The sequence below is a fragment of the Bubalus kerabau genome, chromosome 16, assembly GCF_029407905.1.
Source record: "Bubalus kerabau isolate K-KA32 ecotype Philippines breed swamp buffalo chromosome 16, PCC_UOA_SB_1v2, whole genome shotgun sequence".
Lineage (NCBI taxonomy): Eukaryota > Metazoa > Chordata > Mammalia > Artiodactyla > Bovidae > Bubalus > Bubalus kerabau.
In genome coordinates this window covers 4,219,828-4,228,975 of record NC_073639.1, presented here as the reverse complement: position 1 = coordinate 4,228,975, position 9,148 = coordinate 4,219,828, and the positions used below count along the sequence as shown (strand labels likewise).

Genomic DNA, 9,148 nt, shown 5'->3' with positions numbered 1-9,148 from the left:
GGTCTTTAGCACTCGCTCCCCCTAGAGTGTGTTCTGAGTATAAAGCAAATCTGTCAAAATCAGAAGCAAAGACAGCTCTCAAAGAACACTTTTGAAATAGAAAAGCTTTTTTAAAGCAGCAGTAAGATGGGGAAAGATGGTGACTGCAGCCATGAAATTAAAAGACGCTTACTCCTTGGAAGGAAAGTTATGACCAACCTAGATAGCATTTTCAAAAGCAGAGACATTGCCAACAAAGGTTCATCTAGTCAAGGCTATGGTTTTTCCTGTGGTCATGTATGGATGTGAAAGTTGGACTGTGAAGAAGGCTGAGTGCCGAAGAATTGATGCTTTTGAATTGTGGTGTTGGAGAAGACTCTTGAGAGTCCCTTGGACTGCAAGGAGATCCAACCAGTCCATTCTAAAGGAGATCAGCCCTGGGATTTCTTTGGAAGGAATGCTAAAGTTGAAACTCCAGTACTTTGGCCACCTCATGCGAAGAGTTGACTCATTGGAAAAGACTCTGATGCTGGGAGGGATTGGGGTCAGGAGGAGAAGGGGACGAAAGAGGATGAGATGGCTGGATGGCATCACTGACTCGATGGACATGAGTCTGAGTGAATTCTGGAGTTGGTGATGGACAGGGAGGCCTGGCATGCTGCGATTCATGGGGTCGCAAAGAGTCGGACATGACTGAGCGACTGAACTGAACTGAAAATGGGGAAAATGAATCAGATGTTTGCTTGTACTCTATGTAGTTTATCTTGTTTCCCTGCTTCATCCATAAACTTCCATAAACAAATACAGCTTTTGTTGGTAATAAGAGTATTTTCCAGCTTCAGGAAGGACATTTTTGTAAGAATTCCTCCCAGTGATGAGTATTGTGTGTGTGTACATGGGGCAACGGGGGCAGGATGGAAGATGCTTCTTCTCTTTTCTGGCTACAGGGAGCTCGTGTCCAAGCCTAGTCATGATCTTCAAATTCTCACTATGTGCACACTGCGCATTTACGGATCATTTTCCTAGGAATAATGTGGTTTGAGTCACAGGGTTTCTGCTCAAAATTCTGTGTATAACACAGTCATAAGGTTCCTGTTGGCACATGCTGTGTGGTCAGTGTTTGCCCTAAAACCTGTGGGGATGGTAGAGGCACATGATTAAGAGTCAGAAAACACAGTCTTTATTCTTTTACTTAGAGTCTAATTCTACATTTTTGGCAGTGAACGTGGGATCCAGCTGGTAGAGGTCAGTGTTAGGTACTATTTGGGCTTCCCTGGGGGCTCAGAGGTTAAAGGGTCTGCTTGCAATACGGGAGACTCGGGTTCCATCCCTGGGTTGGGAAGATCCCCTGGAGAAGGAAATGGCAACCCACTCCAGTTATTCTTGCCTGGAGAATCCCATGCAGAGAGGAGACTGGTAGGCTACAGTCCAAGGGGTCGCAAAGAGTTGGACCAGACTGAGCGACTTCACTTTCACTTTCAACGTCCACTAATAGAAGTGTGGTAAAATAATTGCAAGGGAGTAAAACTTCCTGACTAAGGAAAAACGCTGAGGCTCAAAATTCAAAGAAATAGTTTCCTAATACAGTGTATATGAGCGGAAACCCAGGCCTGGAAAATGACTCTGTTACAAGAACAATAGCAAACTTAGTCTGTAAATATTAGATTCATGCCTGAAGTACTTCTCTCCACAAAATACATGCATGTGGGTTGAAACTGAGAAAGGTATTAAATGTATAAAATTATTAAATGTTTCAATAAGAAAGAGGAGTTTTAATTTAGAAAATGTTGTAAGTAATGGTTGTTCTTGGGACTTCCCTGGTAGTCCAAGTGGTTAAGACTTCACCTTCAAGTGCAGGGGATGCAGGTTCGATCTCTGGTCAAAAACCAAAAAAAAAAACATGAAACAGAAACAATATTGAAACAAATTTAATAAAGACTTTAAAAAAGATCCACATTAAAAAAAAACTTCAAATAATATAGTGTTCTTAATCTTTGTTTATAGATTTCATTAATAAGCTGTATGTGTCTATTCAGGGAACCCAGGGTGTCTGAGAGATAATCATACTTTGAATAAAATAATCTTAGTTTCTCTTAAAGGTGTGAGAATAAGTAGAGCATGTTCAGATGATAACAATGTGTGGTTTTTGGGAAAAGACTATCCAGAGGAATTAAATAAAATAAAATAACACAGGTTAGAAACCAGTTGATAAAGAATTTGGACATTTTCCTGCAGGTATTGTTGGACCATTAAAGGTGTTTCTTCTTCTAGGACGTCTTTGCCTGCTGACTGCATTTATGAAATGGAGGAGGCATGAAATTATATTCTGTGGAGGGCCTGAAGGAAAGTCTGGTCTACCGTGAAAGAATTCTTTGCAAAAACACACCAACTTAATTGCCAACAGGAGCATTTAACTAGCAATTTAGATGTATATAGGGAAAAGAAATATTCCCTTGAGGAAGAAGTGAGGATTTCCTCTATAAAGAGCCTTGCTTTATAAAAGCAAGTTAAGTTCCTGTTTAAAAATCTTATAGATCTTAAAAAATGTAACATTTTAAAATATATTAAAAAATCATCAGGAATAAAGTAACCAGAAAAATTTGAAAAAGATAAATATAAATTATTATGTATTAATATTCTATTTTAATTCAAGATAGTTTCTAAATTTCAGGATCAAGATTTAATAAATAATATCAAACAACTATGGGCTTTCCCTTGTGGCTCAGATAGCAAAGAATCTGTCTACAATGCAGGAGACCCAGATTCAATCCCTGGGTTGGGATCATCCCCTGGAAAAGGGAATGACTATCCATACCAGTATTCTTCCCTGGAAAATTTCACAAATAGAGTAGATAGGCTACACTCCATGGTGTCACAAAGAGTCCCACATGACTGAATTAATACACATGTCAAACAAATAAAATCATGAGTGTATATGGGTTGAGCACCTATTTATTCTTTAAGATAGCCTTATTTAAGTTAGATTTCTTACTTTCTCCATTAAAAAGTTAAATAATATGTTTGAAGCATTTGAAATATATTTCTAATTTGTCTATTGTTAATATAATACTAACATTAATATTATTCATTTCTAGAAATAATCTATTAAGAAAACTGTAAGCAAAGAATGTTATATTGCATTCAAATTAATCAAACATATTTGGCTAAACTGTCAATAAAGTAAATGTTGCCATTACAACTAAAATAATTTTAATGAGAAAGAATCACCTTTTTCTAGTGAATTTCCTTCTATAGAGCTTCCTGAGTGGCACTAGTGGTAAAGAATCTGCCTGCCATGCAGGAGACATAAGGGACATGGGTTCAACTCCTGGAAGATCCTTTGGATGAGGGTATGGCAACCCACTCCAGTATTTTTGCCTGGAGAATCCCATGGACAGAGGAGCCTGGCAGGCTACAGGGTCAAAAAGAGTTGGACATGACTGATCATCTGAGCACTTCCCTCTATAGGGGAATATATGAAGCATTTTTTGCATCCAAATTATAATTTCCTGAAAAAGAATATTTAGCTTAACCTTTTTGGTTGATTTTTACTATTGTTTATGTTACTCAATCAAATCAGAAAGGAATTGGACACAATATCTGACTACATTTGTGAAACTTTTATATATATTTATCTTTCTTTTCCCTATGAACATTTAATTTTGACTAAAAAGTATTTAATATCCAAAATTAATAGGATTAAAAATAGTTGTGTCAAAATGTTGTGTTTTTAAGCAATTAGATGTATTTTAATTCAGTAATTTGGAATTCAAATCAATGGAACTTATGATCTTGAATATAAAAGCTTTTTCTCTTACATTCTTATAGTTTTAACTTTCTCAATTCTTAGAAAATAACCACTTCTAATAATAATTTCTACTTTTAAGTTAATTCAGAAGCATTTATGAAGTAGTAAATTAGGGTAGAGCCTTATGGCATATCTTTATAGAATGAGTTATTAGATATAATATTAAGGGTAAAAAGACAGAATAATGTGTTTGATGTTTTAGACCAGATATTATTATATTATAGACTAGGTTGATTGGGGAAAAAAATCATGGAAGTTAGACAATTAATAGTTAGTTGATGTTTTAACTGTAAGAAGTAGTTTATCTGCTTTCTCCATTCTCATGCCATAATTTAAATTAAAATGATGAGACATATAGGTTTTATTAGAATGTAGATGTACCTTTATAATTCATTTAAGATTTTTTTCTGCAGATGAGTTTGTGGATCCTGATTTCAAATCAAATTTCCCCAAATCACAGAACACAAGTGTGTCAGAAAGTAACTGAGAACTGATTAAGACCAAAGCCCATGTCCTAGTCCGATTGTACAAAAAGAAAATGCAGTCAAGAGATGTAAATTTAGAGAAAGAAGATCAATGAAAATTACAGAAACAAATCTCACTATCATGATGGAATTTGTCCTCCTGAGTTTCAGTGATATTCCCCAATTTCAATGGTTTCTTTTTGGGATATTCTTAGTCATCCACATGGTTGGGGAATGGCATCATAATTCAAATAGCCAGAGTAGATGCCAGTCTTCACACGCCCATGTACTTTTTCCTCTGCAATTTTTCTTTCCTAGAAATCTGTTATGTATCTGTCACTCTTCCCAGGATGCTCGTGGACCTTTGGACCCAGACATGAACCTTTCTTTTTTTCACTTGCGCTACACAAATGTGCTTCTTCTTTATCCTGGGAGCCACTGAGTGCTTCCTCCTGGCCGTGATGGCCTATGACCTCTGCGTGGCCATCTGTGACCCTCTGCACTATCCCCTGGTCATGCGCCCCCAGGTCTGCCTCGGGCTGGTGGTTGCCTCCTGGATCAGTGGCGCTCCAGTCCAGATAGGCCAGACATACCAGATTTTCTCTCTGCCTTTCTGTGCTCCAACACAATCAATCATTTCTTCTGTGACATTCCGCTATTATTAAAACTGGCTTGTGGAGACATCTTTGTTAATGAGATGGTGGTCTATATATTTGCTATATTGTTTGTCACTGTTCCCTTTCTGTTGATACTTGGATTCTATATCAGAATTACTTCCATCATCCTGAAGTTGCCAGCAAACACAGAAAGGATTAAAGCTTTCTCCAGTTGCTCTTCCTATATCACTGTTGTATTTTTATTCTATGGATCAGCCACTGTCACCTACTTAAAGCCTAAATCAAATGGGCATGAAGGACTAGACAAAATGCTGCCTCTTTTCTACACCATTTTGACTCCAGTGTTCAATCCTATCATATATAGTCTGCGGAACAAAGACATTAGGAAGGCAATGAGAAAATGTCTTCCCTAAGTGAAAGAGAGTGAAAAAGTTGGCTTAAAGCTCAACATTCAGAAAACTAAGATCATGGCATCCGGTCCCATCACTTCATGGGAAATAGAAGGGGAAACAGTGTCAGACTTTATTTTTTGGGGCTCCAAAATCACTGCAGATGGTGACTGCAGCCATGAAATTAAAAGACGCTTACTCCTTGGAAGGAAAGTTATGACCAACCTAGATAGCATATAAAAAAGCAGACATTACTCTGCCAACAAATGTCCGTCTAGTCAAGGCTATGGTTTTTCCAGTGGTCATGTATGGATGTGAGAGTTGGACTGTGAAGAAGGCTGAGTGCTGAAGAATTGATGCTTTTGAACTGTGGTGTTGGAGAAGACTCTTGAGGGTCCCTTGGACTGCAAGGAGATCCAACCAGTCCATTCTGAAGGAGATCAGCCCTGGGATTCCTTTGGAAGGAATGATGCTAAAGCTGAAACTCCAGTACTTTGTCGACCTCATGCGAAGAGTTGACTCATTGGAAAAGACTCTGATGCTGGGAGGGATTGGGAGCAGGAGGAGAAGGGGATAACAGAGCATGAGATGGCTGGATGGCATCACTGACTCAATGGACGTGAGTCTGGGTGAACTCCGGGAGTTGGTGATGGACAGGGAGGCCTGGCGTGCTTTGATTCATGGGGTCGCCAAGAGTCGGACACGACTGAGTGACTGAACTGAACTGAACTGATGTAAATACAAAAAGTATATATGCAATGCATATGTATTCATATATATTTATATTCACTGACAGGCTTCCTTGGAAGCTCAGTGGTAAAGAATCCACCTGCCAAGCAGAATATAAGGGTTCAATCCTTGGGTGGGGAAGATCCCCTGGAGAAGGAAATGGCCATCTACTACAGTATTCTTGCCTGGGAAATCCCATGGACAGAAGAGCTTGGCAGACTATAGTCCATGAGGTTGCAAAAGAGTCAGACATGACTTAGGGACTAAACAACAACAACGATATTCATTGACAGATTACAAAACGAAAGAAAGCCATTATCCAAAAATTTTACTGGCAGGAATCAAGCTGATAGAGCTGCTCAGCTGCACATGTATGCTACGTTTCATGAAAAGGGACTTGTAACAAGGAGCCTGATTCCATATTTGATGTTTGACTGTGGACAGCTTTTATTTTATTTATTTATTTATTTTTAAATTTTATTTTATTTTTAAAACTTTACATAATTGTATTAGTTTTGCCAAATATCAAAATGAATCTGCCACAGGTATACATGTGTTCCCCACCCTGAACCCTCCTCCCTCCTCCCTCCCCATACCATCCCTCTGGGTCATCCCAGTGCACTAGCCCCAAGCATCCAGTATTGTGCATCGAACCTGGACTGGCAACTCGTTTCATACATGATATTTTACATGTTTCAATGCCATTCTCCCAAATCTTCCCACCCTCTCCCTCTCCCACAGAGTCCATAAGACTGTTCTATACATCAGTGTCTCTTTTGCTGTCTCGTACACAGGGTTATTGTTACCATCTTTCTAAATTCCATATATATGTGTTAGTATACTGTATTGGTGCTTTTCTTTCTGGCTTACTTCACTCTGTATAATAGGCTCCAGTTTCATCCACCTCATTAGAACTGATTCAAATGTATTCTTTTTAATGGCTGAGTAATACTCCATTGTGTATATGTACCAAAGCTTTCTTATCCATTCATCTGCTGATGAACATCTAGGTTGCTTCCATGTCCTGGCTATTATAAACAGTGCTGTGATGAACATTGGGGTACACGTGTCTTTTTCCCTTCTGGTTTCCTCAGTGTGTATGCCCAGCAGTGGGATTGCTGGATCATAAGGTGGTTCTATTTCCAGTTTTTTAAGGTATCTGCACACTGTTCTCCATAGTGGCTGTACTAGTTTGCATTCCCACCAACAGTGTAAGAGGGTTCCCTTTTCTCCACACCCTCTCCAGCATTTATTACTTGTAGACTTTTGGATCGCAGCCATTCTGACTGGCGTGAAATGGTACCTCATAGTGGTTTTGATTTGCATTTCTCTGATAATGAGTGATGTTGAGCATCTTTTCATGTGTTTGTTAGCCATCTGTATGTCTTCTTTGGAGAAATGTCTATTTAGTTCTTTGGCCCATTTTTTGATTGGGTCATTTATTTTTCTGGAGTTGAGCTGTAGGAGTTGCTTGTATATTTTTGAGATTAGTTGTTTGTCAGTTGCTTCATTTGCTATTATCTTCTCCCATTCTGAAGGCTGTCTTTTCACCTTGCTAATAGTTTCCTTTGATGTGCAGAAGCTTTTAAAGTTAATTAGGTCCCATTTGTTTATTTTTGCTTTTATTTCCAATATTCTGGGAGGTGGGTCATAGAGGATCCTGCTGTGATGTAGTTCAGAGAGTGTTTTGCCTATGTTCTCCTCTAGGAGTTTTATAGTTTCTGGTCTTACATTTAGGTCTTTAATCCATTTTGAGTTTATTTTTGTGTATGGTGTTAGAAAGTGTTCTAGTTTCATTCTTTTACAAGTTGTTGACCAGATTTCCCAGCACCACTTGTTAAAGAGATTGTCTTTAATCCATTGTATATTCTTGCCTCCTTTGTCAAAGATAAGGTGTCCATATGTGCGTGGATTTATCTCTGGGCCTTCTATTTTGTTCCATTGATCTATATTTCTGTCTTTGTGCCAGTACCATACTGTCTTGATAACTGTGGCTTTGTAGTAGAGCCTGAAGTCAGGTAGGTTGATTCCTCCAGTTCCATTCTTCTTTCTCAAGATCACTTTGGCTATTCGAGGTTTTTTGTATTTCCATACAAATTGTGAAATTATTTGTTCTAGCTCTGTGAAGAATACTGTTGGTAGCTTGATAGGGATTGCATTGAATCTATAAATTGCTTTGGGTAGTATACTCATTTTCACTATATTGATTCTTCCAATCCATGAACATGGTATATTTCTCCATCTGTTAATGCCCTCTTTGATTTCTTTCACCAGTGTTTTATAGTTTTCAATATATAGGTCTTTAGTTTCTTTAGGTAGATATATTCCTAAGTATTTTATTCTTTCCGTTGCAAAGGTGAATGGAATTGTTTCCTTAATTTCTTTTTCTCTTTTCTCACTATTAGTGTATAGGAATGCAAGGGATTTCTGTGTGTTGATTTTATATCCTGCAACTTTACTATAGTCATTGATTAGTTCTAGTAATTTTCTGGTGGAGTCTTTAGGGTTTTCTATGTAGAGGATCATGTCATCTGCAAACAGTGAGAGTTTTACTTCTTCTTTTCCAATTTGGATTCCTTTTATTTCTTTTTCTGCTCTGATTGCTGTGGCCAAAACTTTCAAAACTATGTTGAATAGTAATGGTGAACGTGGGCACCCTTGTCTTGTTCCTGACTTTAGAGGAAAGGCTTTCAATTTTTCACCATTGAGGATAATGTTTGCTGTGGGTTTGTCATATATAGCTTTTATTATGTTGAGGTATGTTCCTTCTATTCCTGCTTTCTGGAGAGTTTTTATCATAAATGGATGTTGAATTTTGTCAAAGGCTTTCTCTGCATCTATTGAGATAATCATATGGTTTTTGTCTTTCAATTTGTTAATGTGGTGTATTGCATTGATTGATTTGTGGATATTGAAGAATCCTTGCATCCCTGGGATAAAGCCCACTTGGTCATGGTGTATGATCTTTTTAATGTGTTGTTGGATTTTGATTGCTAGAATTTTGTTAAGAATTTTTGCATCTATGTTCATCAGTGATATTGGCCTGTAGTTTTCTTTTTTTGTGGGATCTTTGTCAGGTTTTGGTATTAGGGTGATGGTGGCCTCATAGAATGAGTTTGGAAGTTTACCTTCCTCTGCAATTTTCTGGAAGAGTTTGAGCAG

The 9,148-nt window shown here is 38.0% G+C and overlaps 1 pseudogene; it reads left to right on the top strand.

Annotated features, from left to right (window-relative positions):
- The first annotated feature begins 4,387 nt into the window (after positions 1–4,387).
- LOC129629992 (olfactory receptor 10AG1-like) lies at positions 4,388–5,281 on the top strand (annotated as a pseudogene).
- The last annotated feature ends 3,867 nt before the right edge of the window (positions 5,282–9,148 follow it).